The sequence below is a fragment of the Macaca fascicularis genome, chromosome 15 (genome assembly GCF_037993035.2).
Source record: "Macaca fascicularis isolate 582-1 chromosome 15, T2T-MFA8v1.1".
NCBI classification, from domain to species: Eukaryota; Metazoa; Chordata; class Mammalia; order Primates; family Cercopithecidae; genus Macaca; species Macaca fascicularis.
The window spans coordinates 90,201,773-90,223,452 of record NC_088389.1 but is presented as its reverse complement, the minus strand read 5'-3'; the positions used below and the strand labels follow the sequence as shown (position 1 = coordinate 90,223,452).

The following is a 21,680-nucleotide window of genomic DNA, read 5'->3' as shown; positions in this document are numbered from 1 at the left end:
ACTGCATACCATACAATGATGGTATGTTACTTCTACAATTAGGTTATCAGCAGCTTCTATCTTTGGCTCTTATTCTCTCTTTCTTTGATCACTCATTGTGGAATAAGCCAGCTACCATGTGAGCAGTCCAATGGTGGAACTCAACTGATAAGGAATTGAAGGTTCCTTGGTCTAAAATGGAAATAGGAATGCTGGTCAACACACTTCCATCTTGGAAAAAGATCCTCCAGCCCCAGTCAAACCTTCAGATGACTACAGACCCATCTAACATTCTGATTGCAGCTTCATGAGAGACTGAGCCAGAACCACACAGATTCCTGACCCTCGGAAACTGTGAGATAATAAGTATACACTGTTGTAAGCTGCCAGATTTGGGATAATTTGTCATAAGGCAATAAATATGACACCTCTCACTCTGAGTCCAGTGCTCTTCCTACTCTACACAGTTACACCTGCATTCAGAACAGTTTTGTTTGCAGAGGTTTGCCAAATAACCACAATATTCTGTTAGACATCATTTTTAAAAAGACAGACAAGATTGACAACATTTGTGCATGTAATTTAAAATAATGCAGGTGCTTTATTTGGATATTAGAACAGGAAAAAAAAAACCTATACTGAAAGTGTGCTATAGACACACTACGTATCTAGGTTCGTATTTTTGAATTCATTTATAAATCCATAACCACCTGTCTAAAATCAGTCTCAAAATTGAAGACTATCAGAGGAAGAGGTCTGACTGGATTCACTTTTACCCAAAGGAGAATTACCACAAGCTGAAGAAGTTCTTCAATTCCCTGCAGCACAGCTGTGATATTAATATAGAGTACTAGGAAACTAAAGAAACGTCTTACTTGACTGCAGTTGTCACATTATCATGCATTACAGTGCAGCAGCCTGAATCAAAGAGATATGCAAAATTCACCAAGGACAGCAGCAATGCATTTTTCCCCCCTGTATTTGTGGAAAGACATCAGGAAAAGGAAGGCAAGTATGAATGCAAAAACATCTGCTCCCTAAACTCATTTAAAAAATATCACTGCAAAAAATAAATGTGAATCATCTATAGTGTATAGCAGATGGAAGTGCAATATGTTTAACTTAAGGCAAAAAGGGGATGCAACTGAAGAACCAGAGGGTACGGAAATAAAATAATACTTAAGCCCATTTTATATAATGCTGCCCATTAGGTTACACTCTGGTAAAATGTGTAGAAAATCATCTTTTATCTATATCACACTACTTTGAAAGAATTCCAAATAATTACAGTAGACTCTCTAGTGGCATTTACAATCACACTCTCTAGTGACATTTACATTCACAGAAGCCAATTTTCTTTTTTTAGACAGGGTCTCATTATGGTACCAAGGCTGGACTTGAACTCCTGGGCTCAGGTGATCCTCCTGCCTTATAAGGCCTCCCAAGTAGCAGGAGCTACAGGCATGTGTCATGGCCCCCAGCAGAAGTCAAATTTGAGGGCAGCAACGTAACCCTAAAATGAGAAATAAATTACAGAGTTGTCTTGGTTTCAAAGCGATTTTAACTTCACTGACTTGCCTTAGAGGAACTTAACAAGAAAGAGCAAACCGAGGAACAAGTTATTTTAGATAACTGCAGCAACAATGCAATGACTCAGGATTTGGGGAAAAATTACATATGAACTTATGATCATGAAAAAAAAATCATCAAATAGTCTGAATGCCTTTGGATACATGGTCAATGACAGTATACAAAGGAACATAAGTCAATTTTTTGTACTGCTGATTAATTATTTGGAACCCAATTTTAAAACAAAGCTGTTTATCTTCTTGGCATGCACTTACGTTTCGTGAATTCATAACATCTCTTAGCCTCAAAAATGGAACCTTCTCAAATCTTCAGCATTCATTTAAAGGTTTCATTTTAATTTATTGGGCACTACCAAAATGGGAAAACATTAGTATCATGCATCCCTATGTTTATTTTATATGAAGAAAAAAAAAATTTTTTGAGATGAGTCTCACTCTGTCACCCAGGCTGGAGTGCAATGGCACAATCTCGGCTCATTGCAACCTCCGCCTCCCAGATTCAAACAATTCTCCTGCCTCAGCCTCCTGAGTAGCTGGGATCACAGGCACCTACTACCACTCCCAGCTTTTTCTATTTTTAGTAGAGACAGGGTTTCACTATGTTGGCCAGGCTGATCTCGAACTCCTGACCTCAGGCGATTTGCCCACCTTGGCCTCCCAAAGTGGTGGCATTACAAGTGTGACCCAGCACGCCCAGCCAATGAAAAAATGAAATAGCCTACTTAGGCATTACACAACAGAAAGTATGATGGATTTTTAATTTCACACACTGGATACCACCACCGATACCAGGGTCACTGGACTGATAGATGAAAACTTTTGGGTTGTGGAGACGTGGAGACGGAGTAACAGCAATCAATGTATCATTTAACAGTATCTCAGTAATATTTTAATCATAGCCCATATAAGAATAGACTGCAACGTCCTTTTAGGACAGTCCAAAAATTGTAGAGTTAGAAAATTACTACAAAGTCTCATTTATGAAGGGGAAATGCATAAAATTCTAAAGTCAAAGTTATCTAAAGCAATCTATGCTACTATTCACTATGTAACATATAAGATCTAGAGGAGGTTATTTGCTAATGTACTCTCATTTTGAAAAATAAGCTCAAACAAAACGCATAAAAGTATGCACCAAGTCGCATGTTTAAAAAAAATAAATAAAAGGCCCTTTTTACCTTGTATAGTTACATTACAGAGCAAAGTTCTTTTGACTTCAGTGAGAAAACATTTCTGAAGAAATTAAGTGCCAAATGATAAAACATGATGACCACAAAGGCAGGTTTAGGTTTATAATAAAAACATATCAAGTTAAGCCTTTCCAAATAATCTATGCATACTGTCGGTAGCCAAAGCAGAAAATGCCATAGGCCAACAGATGTTTAGGAATATATATGTTTATCTATATCTGTATGTTTAAAAACTTACAGATGAAGGGATAGAGATGAACTGCCCTGATTCTTAACTGCCAAGTTTTAAGTACATTTTCATTATATTGGAATCTAATATTTCAAATTTCCTTGGGGGGGTTAAATATTTAAATATATAAAACTGAACAGTATTCTCTAATAGGGGCTAGTGGAAGCCTGTGAAACATTTGACCTTCGCCATTAATACAAAATGTTCTTCAGTGGGCTGACATTGGGATGTAAGAACAGTCCCACTAAATTACGTTTATCAGCAGCTTAGAGTAAGTGAGTATTGCACAGCCTACGATACTTATCAGTCATCAGAGTACTTGTGACTATCAAGTAGAAATATGGAATTTAACTGTCTCTCTCCTCCCAGTATTTAATTTCTTAAAAACTCTGCAGTTATCTATGGCTTTTTGATTTGGATGACAGTAACTTAAAAGCCATAACTTATCACATCAAATCATCACGTGCCTGATAATCATGGCTTTGAAAATGAGTACAATTTCTATTTTATTCGCGTAATAGATTTATGTAGGAGACCAAACACAGAAGCTGTGATCTTCTGGTTGAGAAATTCAAATTTCCTTAATCCAGAATTATGCCAAGTGCCCATATTTATTTTCTAGAAAATAAAGGATAACAAACACTTTCATTGGTAAACTCAAACATCGCTGGAACTTGAAAGAGCTTTCTAAATAATTAAATATAAAATTCAATTCAAATTACATTCAGAGTATTTTCTGTGTTAAAATTTTTGGGTTTTTTTTAGTTTATGGAATTGAATAACCCAAGTAAAATATTTCTGTAATCTCTTAGCTACTATAATGTTAGATTAATTGGAACAGTCCATTCCCCAACCATTTGGGATAAACTGAAAATTGCCATAACGTGATACGCCTTACTATTAGTATATACTCAAGAGACTTAGAGCACACAAGATTTGATCATGTTATAAAATAAATTCAAGCTACAGTGTTACAGTTCTTTTTGAATTTGTCTAGCAGGCTTTCTAGTTTTTGCCAGAAAGCCCCCCACCCAATGAAAAATAAATAAAATAAAGTAAAATCAAGCTACAAATGAACGTAAATCCTCATAAGATTGTCTTATGGTTAAGAGATTTACTCCCAGTTCTTCTCACCATAACTATAATGTACAATAATACGAAAAGCTCATTTAAAGTCATGAATTCCAAACTCTTCCACCATCAATTCATTTTCCAAAGCTATCAAATAAATACATTGCTTAACTTTGATTTGTTTATTCGGTGCCAACACACAGAATCTTGATGATATGCAAAAAGGATGGCTAAGCTATATATGATGCAGTTAGGAAAAGTCCTTTCTGCACCATCACACACTGTGAAGATTGCCTCGTCCTTGAGATCCCTTACCACAGGGTTCTATCTTGCTTATCAAACATCCCACTACCCAGCAAAATCTCTCCGAAACTATCTCAAACACTACCATATCTGTGAAGCTCTATCTCATCCACCAACTACATGTGATTTTCCTCTCACTGACCTCACAAGAAGCAAAAGCTGAACCATTTATCCCACTATGCTTTCTATTGAAGATATTTGCATATTTGTCTTTGGCTCTCTGTTGGACTCCGAGGTCCTCGAGAGTAGAGAATGTGTCTTCTCATATTTATATTTATTCACTTTAGTGTCTAGAACAGTACAGACTCTCAGAAAATAAATCTAGCAGAATCTTTTTTTTTTTTTTTCCATTTTTAGAGAGTCTTGATATGTCACCCAAGCTCTCTGCAGCCTCGAAGTCCTGGACTCAAGCAATCCTTTGACCTGAACCTTAACAGAATCTATCTTACAAGACAAATGGCAACTTGACTCAAAGCTCCAAGTCTCATGCTGGTCTTACATGGAATTCTACCCTTTATGCTTTATAGAATGGAATTCTCTCCTTTTTTACTTCATTATATGATAATTAGAATATTTTATGTGACTAAGTATAGATCTATGAATCAAATTTTCATTTTTCTTCTTTGGTGTCTCTTTTCCCAATCAAATCTTAATACATTAGAATTTTAAATAAAATAACTAAACAACCTAATCATGTAGGGTAAATCCTAGGATCATTAAGTCCAGTTCTCCAGAAACTCTTTAAGAAATAATCAAGATAAAAAATCACTTGAAAAATTTTTCACGGTTTAAATCATACCAAAGTGCCATCCTACCATTCCCTGTGCCAAGAATGCAGATAATACTGTTTTCAAACAGGGATTATTTAGAGAATGGAAAACCAAACAATTCTGGGTTTGCTGGCCTAAGCATAGTAAATCAGCAGAGAAGTTCTGATATTTACTAACAGGAAAAAGATTATAAATGGAAGATGTTTAAATCTAACAAAATCATTCTGAATCATCTTTAATAAAGAATAGCTTCCTGTTGCATTCGAAAGCTAGCATAGCATATCGTCTAAAAGCTGTGACTTTTTTACTCATCCATTCATTTAACAAATGTTTATTAAGCACCTACTCTATGTTAAGTGTTGATCATGGGAGTTGTAATTCTGCAGTTCATACAAGAAAGCTGTGCCTTCTTAAAGTTTACAGGTAGTTAAATACATTTAATCTGCAATACTGGCTCCTACTAGTGCTTCGGTAATCATATATAATAAATACAGTTATTTTAGTCACAGACTTCTCATTGATATAAATTTACAATGAACTATAAGTCAAAGTATCTAGGTCCTAGTCTCATTTCTGTAGTTCTGTAGTTTACTTCTCACAGAAGTCACAACAACAACTCAGAGCCTCGCTTTCACATGTACAGCTTGAATGCGTAAGTCCAGCCTGCTTTCCTTACAGGGTTATTACGAGGATTAATAAAAAGATCCAATAAAGTGAAAATGCACTGGGCATATTTTTAGATACTATATTAATTTCACATGCATTGCTTTATTTAATAGTAATTATAGTCCTATGGTACTATAATAAAATACTCCTTATCTACATGTCAGAGTCCACAGTTATCTGTAAGAAACATCTCTTTCAAATTTGTCTGTTTTAAAATAAATGCACGTATTTATTTACACAGATAATTATCACCAGTATTCTGGTAGCAATCACGTCCCAGTTCATTGTCCTTAAAGGTTTCCTCAAGGAACCCTAGTGCAGATAATGCTAGAAAGTGTTTCAGTTTTGTTGTAGTTGGTATAAGAATGAATTCCTGGAGGCAGCTCAGAATTCATTAAAGAGAACTGCCTCAGGGTGACCCCTGAGGTTCTTTAAAGTTTCCCTGCTGGAAGAGACCTGGAATTGTCCAGTTTGGAAGATATAAGTACTAAATACATCAGCGTAATACAAAAGAAAAGAAAAGGAATGCATTTGGTTGACAGGAAGTAGGGGAGAGGAAGTGTTACCTTGCAGACTCCTAGCATTTGTAATGTTAGCAAAGAAGTTTGTTATTTCTTTCCAGAAATCAAGCTCAAAGTCTTAGCAACCAACTGAAAACTCCAGCTGCCCTCTCAACTTCTGCCTTCCTTAATAAAGATGGTATAGCAGATGTAGCCAGCTTCAATTAACTTTTATGAAAAGAATTATTCTTTTATGTTTAGATACATTCTGTAATGAATGTCTGTCACTCTTATTTACTCTACCAATTCTCCAGAGAAATCCTCCTTCCTTAATTACACTTTTAATGTTTTGATCCCCCAACCCTCACACACACTTTTTTTTTTTTTTTTTTTAAAGTTGGTATGTGACCTCAGTCAATCCAGGGCAGATTTTCCCAGACACAAAGTAATTTTTGTTTTCAAGCAATATCAGTAAGATTCTGTTAGAAATAATAAATATAGTGCTGCCACTGTAATTTTTTAATGAGGATAAACATTCATATCCATCAGTTACACAAAGTATACAAGCACAGGACGGCACTACCATTATTTTTCAAGGACACAAAGGTGTGATAAATAGTAATCATCACTTCATCTGAAAGGACACAAAGATAGATGTGTACCCGCCCCCCACCCGCTACACCCTTGTTCTGCTCTCTAATCTTTGCACATACCAGAGATTTCGTAAGTTCTGTGAGTACCTGGTTTTCTGCACGTACCAGAGATTTTGTTTTGCACATACCAGAGATTTTGTAAGTTCTGAGGCAAGGTCACAAGACGTGTTTAAGTAAGATAAACTCTTGCTGCCATAAACCTGCTCTCCCGCCTCAAAGTTTGAACCAAAATATCAGAAATGGCGGGAACCAATCATAGTTAGCCAAATCGCCTTGTTCAAACACTAGCCAATCATATATCTGATTTGTATAATAACTCTATGCCCACTTTTCTTAGACTATATAACACTGCTCGGAGCTCAGTGGGGGAGCTCTCCTGCCCGTCTCGTTTCACGAGCGAGGGAGAGTTCCAGGTTCGAACCTGTAATAAAGATCCTTGCTGCTTAGCTTTGACTCTGGACTCTGGTGGTCTTCTTCGGGGAATAAACAGTCTGGGCATAACACATCATTTCCCTGCCTTCCACATATAAGTACATGCGAATGTATGTGTGCATGCATCATGCCTTTCTGATGACTGCTCAACACCAAAATTTTAATGACTTTTTTTTGGCTCCTTTTTTTAATGTATGTATATTTTTAAAAAACTGATTCTATTTTATATCATGGCAGCCATTCTGTCAGAGGCATGTGAGCCAGAGCAACTCCATCTTGAATGGGGTAAAATGGATAAAATGAGGCTGAGACCTACTGGGCTAAATTCCCAGACAGTTAAGGCATTCTAAGTCACAGGATGAGATAGGAGGTCTGCACAAGATACAGGTCATAAAGACCTTGCTGATAAAACAGCTTGCAGTAGAGAAGCCAGCAAAATCCCACCAAAACCAAGATGGCCACAAGAGTGACTTCTGGTCATCCTCACTGCTACACTCCCACGAGCACTATGACAGTTTCCAAATACCATGGCAATGTCAGGAAGTTACCCTAGATGGTCTAAAAGGGGGAGGCATGAATAATCCACCCCTTGTTTAGCATATCATCAAGAAATAACCATAAAAATGGGTAATCAGCTGCCCTTGGGGCTGCTCTGTCTATGGAGTAGCCATTCTTTTATTTCTTCACTTGCCTAATAAACTTGTTTTCACTTTACTCTATGGACTTGTCCTGAATTCTTTCTTGCAGGAGATCCAAGAACCCTCTCATGGGGTCTGGATTGGGACCCCTTTCCTGTAACAATTCCATTTTTTCTCTGAAATGGTCAAATATATTTCTCAGAAAATAATATTAGTAAAAACTGTATGAATGATATTATAAATATATGAGCTGGGAATTCTAGGCAGGCAGTTCTGGATTTGAACATCAATGCTGTGGGGCTATGACACAAATACTTAGTCTCTCTGAGCCTTAGTTTCTTCATCTAAAAAGTGGGTTTATTTTTGCAAGGAATAATATATGCAAAAACTAACACCTAGCTTTCAGACGTATAATTTGCTCCTTTCCCAATTTCTCTCTTGTTGGAGACACAAGATCATGAAGATGGCAGTTCAGGAACGAACTTTCCAAAGGGTCACAAAAGTCAGGATAAACTCAGAAATAAAAATGCACTGGCAGTTATTATTGACTCACATAGTAATTATGGTCCTCAAATCTTGCTATAGTTAATAAACTTCCCTTTGTCTCATATTGATCATTTTGGCATCATCTCATGGAATTAAAAGTGGAGCTTAGGTATTTGTTTCACTGATCTTTAGGAAAAATTTGAGTCATTCGGAACACATTTTAATGATTTTGATGATAATGTGAAGTAAGGGTTGCCCATTAAACCTGGCCGGGTGCAGTGGCTCACGCCCGTAATCCCAACAATCTGGGAGGCTGAGGTGGGCGGACCACCTGAGGTTGGGAGTTCGAGACCAGCCTGACCAACATGGAGAAATCCCGTCTCTACTAAAAGTACAAAATTAGCCAGGCATGGTGACACATGCCTGTAATCCCAGCTCCTCAGGAGGCTGAGCCAGGAGAATCACTTGAGCCTGGGAAGCAGAGGTTGCAGTGAGCCGAGATGGACCCACTGCACTCCAGCCTGGGCAACAGAGCAAGACTGTCTCAATTTAAAATAAATAAATAAATAAATAAATAAATAATTTTTTTAAGAGCATGGGGGGCTGTTACCCATTAAACCTGGCTCCTAGGTTACTTCTTTCACTGTGTGTCATGTGCCCTGACCTCTCTTTAGTCTCAATGTTAACCCTCAATGGTATTACCACAGTTCTTTGCATACTGTAGAAACTGAAAAGCAGTTTTTAAAAAAGAAAGGAAGAGAAGGGGAGGAGATGGGAGAGGAGAGAAATGTGAACTGAGATAATTCCCACTTACTTTACCTCTCAATGAGATAAGGGTAAAGATTTTGAAAATCCTAAAATATTATTTATTATCGCCAATCTGAAACTTTTATAGCATCACATAACTGGAGTCAGACTGCATCAATGATTAAATTACTTTCTTAATATACTCTTTAAATTTAGGCTCTTTCAGAGCCCTGCTCGTTCCATCCACCCATAGTCACAGATTCATAAACTCTAACTAGAAAAAGAAATACAGGGATTATCTCAGTAATGCTTCCCCACACCCTATTATAGATGCATCCATTAAAGTGAATTGGTGAAAGGTTTTTCGGTACAAGTCTGAGTGTAGAAAACAGTACAGAAATCTCTACTTCAGATACTATGTGTCACAGGGATCCTGAGGTTGCTTCCCTGACTCTCACGCCATTAATAGGCTTCATAAACTATCCAGCCACACCTAAAAGCCCTCAAGTAGAACATTCACAATCGCCTTCCTTAATGACACTCCCTGCCCCAAAGGCAAAGAAAGGAATCACAAAAGAAAGTGAAAGGAGATGCACAAATAAACTGATGAGTAATTGCAAAGCCTGTGCCTAAGGGAAATCAGGATTTTCCTGAAAACTGGCCACACTCAGCTTGCAGGAAGTTCTCAAAAGTGGTAATATCTCCAGTTACAAATTCTAGTTCCTTCCTTCTAGGTCAATTTGCAGATCCTAAGGCCATATGTTTTTATTCAGAAAAGGCCCTGGCAAGCCACAACTAACATTCAGGAGATATGTGGTCTTGGAGAAATTGCTTAAATTCTTTCAATTGCCTCATCTTGAAAGTGGAGATAGGCTAGGAGTAGTGGCTTAAACCTGTAATCTCAGTGCTTTGGGAGGCCAAGGTGGGAATACAGCTTGAGCTCAGGAGTTCCAGAGCAGACTGGGCAACATAGCAAGATCACATCTCTACAAAAAATTTGAAAATTAGCTGAATGTGGTGGCACACACCTGTAGTCTCAGCTACTTGGGAGGCTAAGGTAGGAGGATTACTTGAACCCAGGAGTCTGAAGTTATAGGGAGCCATGACAGCACCACTGCATTCTGGCCTGGGCAACAGAGCAAGACCTCAGCTCTAAAATTAAATAAATAAAATGGACTTAATAATTACATTTACCTCCTAGGGCAGTTAAAAGAACTACACAAGGCTGGGCATGGTGGCTCATGCCTGTAATCTCAGCACTTTGAGAGGCCGAGGTGGGCAGATCACGAGGTCAGGAGATCAAGACCATCCTGGCTAACACCGTGAAACCCCGTCTCTACTAACAATACAAAAAAATTAGCTGGGCGTGGTGGCAGGCACCTGTAGTCCCAGCCACTCCGGAGGCTGAGGCAGAAGAATGGTGCGAACCCGGGAGGCAGAGTTTGCAGTGAGTAGAGACAGTGCCACCGCACTCCAGCCTGGGCAACAGAGTGAGACTGTCTTAAAAAAAAGAAAGAAAGAAAAAAAAAAAAAGGAACTACGCAAGATAACAGATGTAAAGCAATTGACATACAGTCATCTTACAGCCAATGTTAGTTATTATTTTTATTTATGAATGAGTACACACGTCTGAAAGTGTTTCTGAAAAAAAGTCCCCTTTTCTCTCTGATCTGAACAAACGTACACCTTAGATAATATGAATAATAATGTATACCATAATTATTAGGCTTCCCTATAATGTAATTACCTGAGGGAATAAATAGCTATGATTACTAAAATCAATGGAATTAGTTTTGCCAATGAGAAAATCAAACTCAGTTGGAAGTTCTTTGACACTCCCTTTAGTAACCTACTCTTTCCAGATCCTTTTAGCAATGATATCTTTTAGCATTATTATCTCGAACCTTTGAGTTCTTTATACTTGTATTTATATTATAAAAATTATAATGCCTGAGCAACACAGTGAAACCCCAGCTCTACAAAAAATTAAAAAATTACTCGGGCATGGTGGCACATGCCTATAGTCCCGGAGGCTGAAGTGGGAGGACAGCTTGAACCTAAAAGGTGAAGCCTACAGTACTGTGATCGGCTCACTTGTAACCACTGCACTCCAGCCTGGGTGACAGAGTGACACCCCGTCTCAAATTTAAAAAAAAAAGTATGAAATCATGCTTGGTAGTCCTATGCATAATAATACCTTTTTTTTTGGCAGAAAAATAAGAAAAAAAAGCCTATTACCAAAAAGTCATGTCCAAAACCTATTTATTGATAAACAATATTCTAAAACTTACACTAAAAGTGTTTGTTCTTTTAATATCCATTACATTTTTTCTTATGTTTGAAGTCCCTCATTTCTCTTTTTTTCCCCCTCAGACGGAGTCTTACTCTGTTGCCCAGGCTGGAGTGTAATGGTGCCATCTTGGCTCACTGCAACCTCCGCCCCCTGGGTTCAAGCAATTCTCCTGCCTCAGCCTCCTTAGTAACTGGGATTAGAGGCTTGCACTACCACGCCTGGCTAATTTTTGTATTTTTACTAGAGACAGGGTTTCGTCATGTTGGTCAGTCTGGTCTCAAACTCCTGAACTCAAGTGATCCACCTGCCTCAGCCTCCCAAAGTGCAGGAATTACAGGCATGTGCCACTGTGCCCAGTCCCTCATTTCTCTTAATAATACAAATCTATAGTCACTTTAAAACAAACTATCCTTACTTATATTGGCCAGGCACAGTGGCTCACACCTGCAATTCCAGCATTTTGGGAGCCCGGAGCAGGAGGATCACTAGAACCCACAAGTTTGAGACCAGCCTGGGCAACATAAGAAGACTCCATCTCTACAAAAAAATAAAAAATAAAACTAGCCAGGCATGGTGGTGCATGCCTGCGGTCCCAGTTACTTGGGAGGCTGGGATGGGAAGATTGCAGGGCCCTCGAGGTCAAGGTTGCAGCGAGCTGTGATCATGCCAATGCACTGCAGTCCCGTGTGACAGAGAGACACTCCAAAACAAACACACCCCCTTCCGTCTCCAAAAAACAAACACACCCCCTTCCGTCCCCACCTTCCCCCGCCAAAAAAAAACTATCCTAACTGGAGAAACGTGGGGCATGAACTTTTTCTTACAGAATACTCTAAAACTCTTATTTCTTTCTAGTTCCACAGACCTTGATGAGTGGCCACCTTTTAGTGCACTGGATGGAGAAATAAGAGTAACTGCGACATGATCCCTAGCCACAGGACTTTAGCGCAAAGTCCGGGAGAGAAGACAGGTACATCCATAAAAATACCTTGTGTTGACTAATGTGATGTTTTAACACCTTCCAGATCTCATAACATCCTGGGCTTTCTATATTTGAAAGAGAATCCTGGTGACTATACTCAATTAGAAAGCTTTTTCTGTTTCTGCTGTAACAGAGGAAGAAGTAGGGGAGGCTCAGAAGGGATTACAGCACGCTGTTGGTAGAAACTTCCATGGAACTTCATTTCATGAGACCTGTGCTTATCAGATCAAAGCCATGGGATCAGAACCTATACCTCACAGACAGTATCTGGAAAAATAAGAAAAATGAAAAAAGAACGAACCAAGATCCCCTTCCTTTTGTGGGCCTAGCCCCACTTAATTTCCTAACAATTCTATGAGGTTGGTATTACCCAAATTACAGTAGGAAAACTAAAGTTCTGAAAATTTCAGGAGCTCAAGTCCACAAAGCAAGTTAGAGCTGCAACTAGAATTCTTGTTTTCCCCACTTGAAAGTTCTGACCAGGTGATCTCTCTCTAAAAACTACATATCCTTGAAGGCAACATTAACATCAGAGTAATCCAATCCCGTCATCAGAAATGAAAATATTATGCACATCATCTTTATACAATAATCATAGTAAGAAAGCCGGTGGCTTGTCAATTTTGGGAAATCATCATAAACCTCAACTGCAATAGAAAAAAACAAACAGAAAAATATAGACAGAATAGGAAAATCTTTTTGATATCAATGATATAATTTACAGCTTACAATTTATTTATTTATTTATGTATTTATTTATTTATTTTTCTGAGATGGAGTTTCACTCTTGTTGCCCAGGCTGGAGCACAACGGAATGATCTCGGCTCACAGCAACCTCCGCCTCCTGGGTTCAAGAAATTCTCTTGCCTCAGCCTCCCGAGTAGCTGGGATTACAGGCAACCACCACCACATCCAGTTAATTTTTTGCATTTTTAGTAGACACGGGGTTTCATCATGTTGGGCAGTCTGGTCTCAAACTCCAGACCTCAGGTGATCCACCCACCTCGGCCTCCTAAAGTGCTGGGATTACAGGCATGGAGCCGCCACCCCACCTGGCCAGCTTAAGCATTTATTATTTATTTATTTATTTATTTATTTATTTATTTTGTATTTTTAAGGAGCTAATTTAATGTGCACAACTTAATGTGCACATAAATATCACACTTCCATTTCCCAAGAGTTATAAAATGCTGACATCACCAGTAAATTGATTTCAAAATTCAAACTGCAATCATATAATTTTTTTAAAAAACACAGAACCAATATTCATATTTAATGAACAGATTCAAACCTATCTCTTATCAGAACACTTCCAGAGATGTAAATAGTGCCTGCTACACTCAAACAAAACCATTTTACCCCCTTTTACATTGACTTCTATGAGTCATGTAGCTTTAAAAAGTGTATGCCATTAGATTATCTGTAAATATCCAGCAAGTATTGACAGAGCCTTCCTGAAATTAATTGTATGTTTAAGGCTAGCCAATATTTTAATTTCACACCTTGGTTGGCTTAAGAGTTGACTTGATCACTCTACTGTAACTACCTGAGATTCTGTTCTGATTTTTTAATGTGTTCCATCTGATTAAAGGGGCTTCAACAGAAGACATTTAGAACATATTTTAAAAACCACTTTGCCCAAATTAAGTACTCAAACACACTCCCTCCATTTGGCTGCTGTACTAAGATCTACTATAATGGTGCCAGAAATATATTTGCACTGATATAACTTATTCGATGGAAATAAAAACCTAATTCTGTCATAGGAGTAAGTAGGACGACTAAAATGTAGGAAGACCCAGGAACTGCCTTTGTTCTATCACAATTACAGTGACAAAAATATTTATGTTAAGAGAATAGCTCCTGACACTGAAAGAAGTGGGAAGCAGGCCAAGCACGGTGGCTCACGCCTGTAATGCTAGCACTTTGGGAGGCCCACACATGTGGATTGCCTGAGCTCAGGAGTTCGAGACCAGCCTGGGCAACACAGTGAAACCCTATTTCTAATAAAATACCAAAAAATTACCCAGGCATGGTGGTGTATGCCTGTAATCTCAGTTACTTGTGAGGCTGAGGCAGGAGAATCACTCGAACCCAGGAGACAGAGGTTGCAGTGAGCGGAGATCCTGCCATTGCACTCCGTGACAGACAGAGAAAGACACCATCTCAACAACAACAACAACAAAGTGAGAAGTAAGGCTTTAAAAAGGTGAAAATAGAAGCTAGGAGTTTTCACAGACTCCAGCTTATTTGGATATACGAACCACTGCACCTACCTACCCAATCAATACTAATGAACACTATAATCACTATAATCAAACAAAGCAACTACACATTAGGAGAAAATTAAACTATTATTTAGAAAGTTTCACTAGTTTTCTGTGTGGGTAATTTTATTTGTGAATGGTTAAAGAACTCAGAATGGCGGCTTTTTTCTTTTAAAGGATTTTGCTTTCTTTAATATGGATTTGGTTAGAGCTTATGTCATATCTTAATCATCACCCTTTTATATATAAGTTTATGAAATAAAACCCAAAAAGCCTTTCATGGTTATTCAGAACTTGATTTTACTAACAATTCCAACAAGTGTGGTCTGCTCTTTGCTGAATTTTGTTTCTTATCCACAGTCCTTCCATTTCACCTTAGGGGTGAACCCTTAATAAAATATATAGTGAAGGTAGGCAACAGTGGTATGTATGACAAGACAGGGCAAAATGGGTCTAAAGAGAATCTATATTCCACTGAAAACATTAATTCAGTCTAGTGTATTCACTCTTGTATGTACAGTTCTACATAAGTTAGAAAACTAAATTTCAAGCACTGCTTGGGGACACGTGTGCTCTACAATATGAAAATGCTATATGCATTTTGCACAAGGTTGTGAAAGTCCTCAATTGATTTCCTCCTGCTCTTCATCCTTGGCATCACTTTAAACTCAAAAGTATCATCGTGTTTTGTCTTTTTCTTTCATCAACATCCTGTTCGCACGTCTAACTGATTTAGGATTTAGAAGCACAAATGAGTCAAGGATGCCACCATACAGCTGGAACAGAGGTTTCTTTAGTTAAATGGGAAGTGTGAGAGGTGAACAACAGCAACCACAGTGCTGTTCCCATTTGCTCCCTTCACCACAATCCTACTCTGTGCAGACAGTCTCCAGTGTTTTTCATGGTAAGCACTTTTGGGAAAGCACTAAGCTAACCCCACATTCACTAACTCTAAAATGACTGTAATGAAACTCCAAATACAAAATTTGTGTCCCAGTAGAATTTTAGAGGGCTTCTTTTTTTTTTTTTTTTTTTTTGGCTTTCATGGATAAAACCATAAAGAATATGATTTACATATGCAAAACCATAGTACACTACAGTAAAGCCCAGAAACACTCAATAATCCTGGTTAATCCTGGCCCACTGTATTTATGCAAAGCCAATTTGGTAGTGGAAGTAAAGCAGGAGACTCAATACAAAATAACAAACAATCAAAATAATATCTTTTTGATCTTGTAAATTATTAATAAATATTAATAAAACATGAAATGTAGATATGCTCTACACCGATGGTTTTCAAAAGACCACCTGCATTAGATTTAAATGGGATGTTGGTAATAGTTATTCCTAGGACCCAGACTGGACTCAATGATTCAAACTCTCTGGATATGGAGTCTTGAAATACCCATTTTCAAAACGCTCCCCAGATGCTTTATATGCAATTAAGTACCACTGACTGAAGTATGAACAGTGTTTACACTTCCTGATCACAAAGATGAAATAACACTGCGAGATGGAACACACATGCTCAAGCAAATAAAAGTAGCCACTACTCATAGAACAAAAGAATGGAATGGAAGGAAAGTCAGAGACCACTGTCCAGTGAGACTAACCAAGACCAAAGCTTGGTGTTCAAGGTCACCAAGCTAGTTGTTACATCATTTAGACTTGAAAACAGATCTCCTAACTCTGCTTGGTGCCAGTTCCAGCATCCTATACTTCATCTATCTCCACAAAACAAAAGCTTGAAAATACTAGTTGTTAAAATGTCACACTTTAATGTTTTATAATATCTATATATTCAGAGACTGAAACAATACCACCGTTGTATGTTTATAGAGTTCTTTGCCAACAAAAAAAAAAAAGTGTTTCCAAGTTTCTTATAATCTCTGACATACGGTGTAAGGTAGCCAGGGTAGAAATTGGCATCTGCATCTTACAAGTGGAAAAACAAGATTTCCAGAGATTGACTGACTCCTCCAACGTCTCATAGGCCTAACAGCGGAGCCAATAACCCAATATCCACCATCTTTCCATTTTCCAAGGAAGCTGTCTTCTTTCTATTTACACCTCCCTGAAATCTGTAAAACTCTCAGCTCAACCACTATTTTCCACTTCTTAAAGATTTAGTCCTTAAAGATATCATTATGAAATAGATGTTACTGTCTACAACCAGAGTCTCTGAGCACATACCTCAAAAACTCCAGGTGTTAACTACATCTTATCTCCATGGATTTCTATGATATAGCTGGCAGAAGGTTTATTCTGCGTACAAATCCAGCAGATATAACACTGCTGTCGAGAGCCAGTGTTCATTGTATTATCAGTTTCAGCCTGATAATTTGATATGACGGGTATGAGGCAGAAGCTACAAGTCTCTCCTTCTAAAAACAATAATTGTGAGCCTTTATTCTTCACCAGGAATATCAAGGTCATTGTGTGGATCAAACCTAAAAGGGAGCTTCCATCAACAGATGTCATAAGAGATAAGCACCAATTTGACATGCTCTTGCAGAACGATCACCTGCTATCAGAGAAGTTATGACAGCTGTGTAGTAAGACAATGCAGGCCAATTCATCAGTCCTCTGGGCCCCAAGTGCTCCCCTAATGGATATGACAAACATATGCCTCACTGCCACACACTGGGTGTTTACTACTACAGGGCTGTTTGTATAGCGATCCAACTAATCAATGGTGATAGTCATGTTTTTTGTAATTGATGTAAAGCCAGAATTGCATAACTCTATTGAATGACTCCATCTTTTGCCATAGTATGACAGACTTTGGAAAGAAAAAGGTAGACTATTGCACACACAAAAAATCCTGGGGAGATATAAACGACATGCCCATTTCCTTGGCTTTGAGATGATGTTAAACCCGTTGCCACATAGAGCCTTCTCCCTCCTGCTTGGTTACCTTCTTCAAAGGTTATCCTCCTTTACCTTTGAAAGTCTCAACTCAAACATTACCCTAGATCTCAAGATCCCCTGCTTTTAAAGTCTGTGTGGGTATTTTGAAGGAAGATTCAGACTGCATGGGCATTAGGATGTCCTAAAAAGTTCAGATCACCTCATTTTAAGAATCAGCCACTCTTCAGCATCAGCTGACTATTGCTCTAAAGGAACATATTCTGACAGTTATCACGTCTTTAGTGTTTCAAGAGAAGTAGAGATCTGAATTTTTAATTGCCATTCTCCAGGTTTTAAATGTCGGCAACTGTTTGAATTTTGGTTACCCTGGAAGTGGAGCCTGAGATACAAGGACTTCCAAGTAGTTTTTTTTTTTTTTCAGAACTAACTCCAAGAATCAGGAGAGAGAAAACTGGGGCAAAGAAAGAATAAAAATCAACCACAGGGTCTTCGTGAGGTCTCAGAGGCTCACAGAATCTTCCCTGTGGATAAGGGAAGGCATGGGCATTTATCCTCCAAGCCCCTTTCCCTTGTTGGTTATGAGTTCTTCTTAGGGGCATTAATTCCACTACACTTTGCAACTGTACCTGCTGAAGTACTGACTAAGCTTCCTCAGTTTGGGAGAAAGCCCTGAACAGAAAGGAAACAACTGTGCCCCAGGCGGGATGCAGTCAGTATTCAGAGAATCACAGCTGTGAGTGAAATCGAAGGTGACCAAGGGGATCTGACTTAGGGCACAAAAAGCAACTACTCCAGCAACTAATAAAAACTATAAACATAGTGCAGGTCAAACAATTAATGGGCACAGTCTTGATCTCACTCATGGACTCCATCTCCTTTCTGGCTTGAGAGAATCCTTCCCCGACAACTTCCCAGTACCAATCCTTTACAGTGAAGCTCAACATTCTACCACCATGATGCTGGCATCTACACCCCTGAATTTCATCATTTATACTCAAGTCCGCTGACCTCCTAGGCTATGAGCACAAAGAGGAGAGATTCTGCAACCTGTTTATGATCTCCAGCACCTGGGTGAAGGTAGGAGTACAGTAAAAATCTGCCAACTGAATATGTTCATGGAAAAGGTCCATTAGTGTTTGTGGAACTGAATAAATGAATATAATTTTTAACAAAGCTCTATTAGCTACAACCATAACCCAAGCCCAATCAGGAGAAACAGTCCTGAGGTCACTAAGGAATAGAACAATCATCTCAATTCCTGCTCTAAAGAGCCTTATAACTCAAAGACATTAATCACTGACAAAGACAACTTGTTTTCTGAAAGGCTATACTGCCTCAACTATTAAAATTATATATTCTCAACATATGTGCTTTTTCATATTACTGAAAAAGTCTAGAAAAATATCTTTGCCCTCAGAAAAACAACACAGTTGTAATTCAATTTCATCATCTGCTGTTACTGAAACTGGATTTTTCTTACATGCAACCTAGAAATTCACCTTGTTTCCCATGCAAACTCTTCTTGATATTTCCACCTTTTGCTAAGGATCTCAGAGCATTTCCCATCTGAAAGACATCCACTTGGGCGGGGTGAGGCCTGAGTGAAGATCTGAACAGAGAAGCTTCGGGAGAGATCAACACAGATGGGGGAATTCTGGAATTATGAAACATTCCATAAAGATCAAGGTTCTCCTTATACCAGCTGAGTGGATACCTGAACATAAATAGCAGAGGAGCAGGCTGCATGTTCCTATCCTACATATGGCACAAACAAAAGAGAAAAAATAAGTACTCATTAGGGAAAGTTAAATGTAGAATGGCAAGATCCCCAACAGACTTCCATTCTTTAAAAAAGTAAAGAAAGGTCTCCTGTGTTAAGAAGCTGCTACATTATTTCTAGCAATTATACACATGCACAGATAGATATACATATATGTTTATGTCTACACATGTATACATATATATTTTAAAGCATAAGAACTTACATAAATGGGTTCTTATAGAAAATAATGTCAGTCATTCTTTGATGATAACATTACTTGTAGACCTAGGAATAGTTGGGTAGTGTTTCCATGTATTTGCTAATTAAGAATTTCCTGCTTTGGTAAACTTACATCCATCAATTCCCACTTACTTTTTACTCTCAAAGGAAGAAATAATTTCCATAGATGATAAAGCTATTTAATACATTCTGAAAGTACATGTGCAACAACTTAAGAAAGATCAGCTAAGAGAGGCAGGAAATGGAGAAAATTTGATAAGAGTTCAATAACGTGACTTCGTTCCAACCTTCCAATCTTTAGTCCATGTTGACCTTCAACCCAGTGTATCAAAGGAATTAGCCAATGCCATAGCAAGGTGACAAACATTATAAACTCTTGAGAGGAGGACTGGGTGGGGCTTGAAGGCTAATAAAATATACAAACTTTTTTTTTAAAGGACAGTAATGATCGTGGACTTACCTCAGAAACATTGTTTAGAAAAAGATCTAGCTGCCCACATCTTAAGGAAGACAGTCTTGAGGAATAAGTAACATACCCTGATGCAGACTCAATCCTGTCAAAATAATCTAATCTCTCCCGATGGAGTGACTGGCCCAGTAGATCAAAGGAAGAAGCAAGACACAATTTATATTCGGATTTTTACAAAGCTTTTGATTCTGCTCCTCATGACATAATCATCAATAAACTGAGAAAACAGGATCTACACTGCATAGCTATGAAATGCCAGGAAGGTCATGCCCAGTAGGGAGCTATTGATGGAAAAGTGTCAGCCTTAGAGGGAGTATAATAAATGGGGCTCCAATGTGTTCAATTCTGGGCAGTGCTCCAGTGGACATTTTTCATTAATGACCTGGAGGGTAGAATAATTACCACTGTCATTAAGTCTGCATACGAGACCAGACAAGGAGGAAGCATTGAGGAAAGGGGAGTGATGGGGTGGGGGGAGGGAGAGGAAGAGACCAGAGGGAGTCACCAGCCACAAAGGAATAGCTTATCAGAATTCAAAAGAACCGCAAAAGTTTGAAAAAGAAGCCACAAACACAATGCATCTTAGGGAACAAGTACAATGCATGTCATTCCTTTTACTTCTCCTAACCTTTACCACAGCTCACTGCTGCAGCCTTGACCTCCTAGGCTCAAGCAATCCTCCTGCCTCAGCCTCCTGGGTACTTGTGACTGCAATGCACATGCCACCATGCCCAGCCAATTTAAAAAGTTTCTGTTAGAGACAAGGTGTTGCTTTGTTATCCATGCTGAACTCAACTGTGCTAAAGTGATCCTCCTGCCTCCGCCTCCTGCAGTGCTGGGATTACAGGTATGAGTCACCGCACCAGGCCTTCCTCCCCTCTTTTGTCATGAGCTGTGAGGCTTGCTTCTCTTAAAAAGGGCCACATTTACTCATTTGATAAATATACAAGAGATGCTTTGCTAAGCTGCAGAGCTACGTTGTTAAGCAATACAGTTCTGCTGTCTAGTATCACAGAAAGAATTGACTTACTGAGGAAGAAATTTAAAAGAAAATGACGATATCATCTGAGAAGTCTTCTTTGGTCCTGGTCCACCTTTTTCCCTCTCCGAGTCTGAGTTAGTTATTTCTCTTAGGTGCTTTCACGTTTCTTTTGGCCTTCCTCTGTCACACAACGCTGAAGTGTAATCAGGTTTATTTATTTTTCTCCCCTCTAAATTTCCAGGCATGGGCCATGGATTCTGCACCTTGGTATCTCCCCAGAGCACAGCACCTGACACATAATGGATGCTCAATAAAACTTTATTGATTTAGAACTAAATACAAATTATATACATAGTAAGTGGCTTTATGCAAGTATTTTTTTTAAGAGCCTAGGGATGCCATCCTGAAACTCAAAAGTGGATATCCTTCATATAGCCAGAAAGTCAAGGCTAAAAATATATAGCAGGGCATCTTCTGCATATATGGTAATTTCATATGCAGCTATGAATGAAGTGCCCTCATTCATATCTACAGAATGAGTGAGGGCAGAGGGCAAGACTA

General features: G+C 38.5%; 1 protein-coding gene and 1 non-coding gene across 17 annotated transcripts in view; one reads left to right on the top strand and one right to left on the bottom strand.

The window, feature by feature from the left end:
* The window catches only part of PTPRD (protein tyrosine phosphatase receptor type D), a 545,821-nt gene that overhangs the window by 480,909 nt on the left and 43,232 nt on the right, over positions 1-21,680 (bottom strand). The gene's annotated exons all lie outside the window — the stretch shown is intronic.
* On the top strand, positions 3,954-4,015 carry LOC123569255 (U7 small nuclear RNA). Its single transcript, XR_006692897.2, has one exon. It is a non-coding gene; the product is annotated as a U7 small nuclear RNA (small nuclear RNA).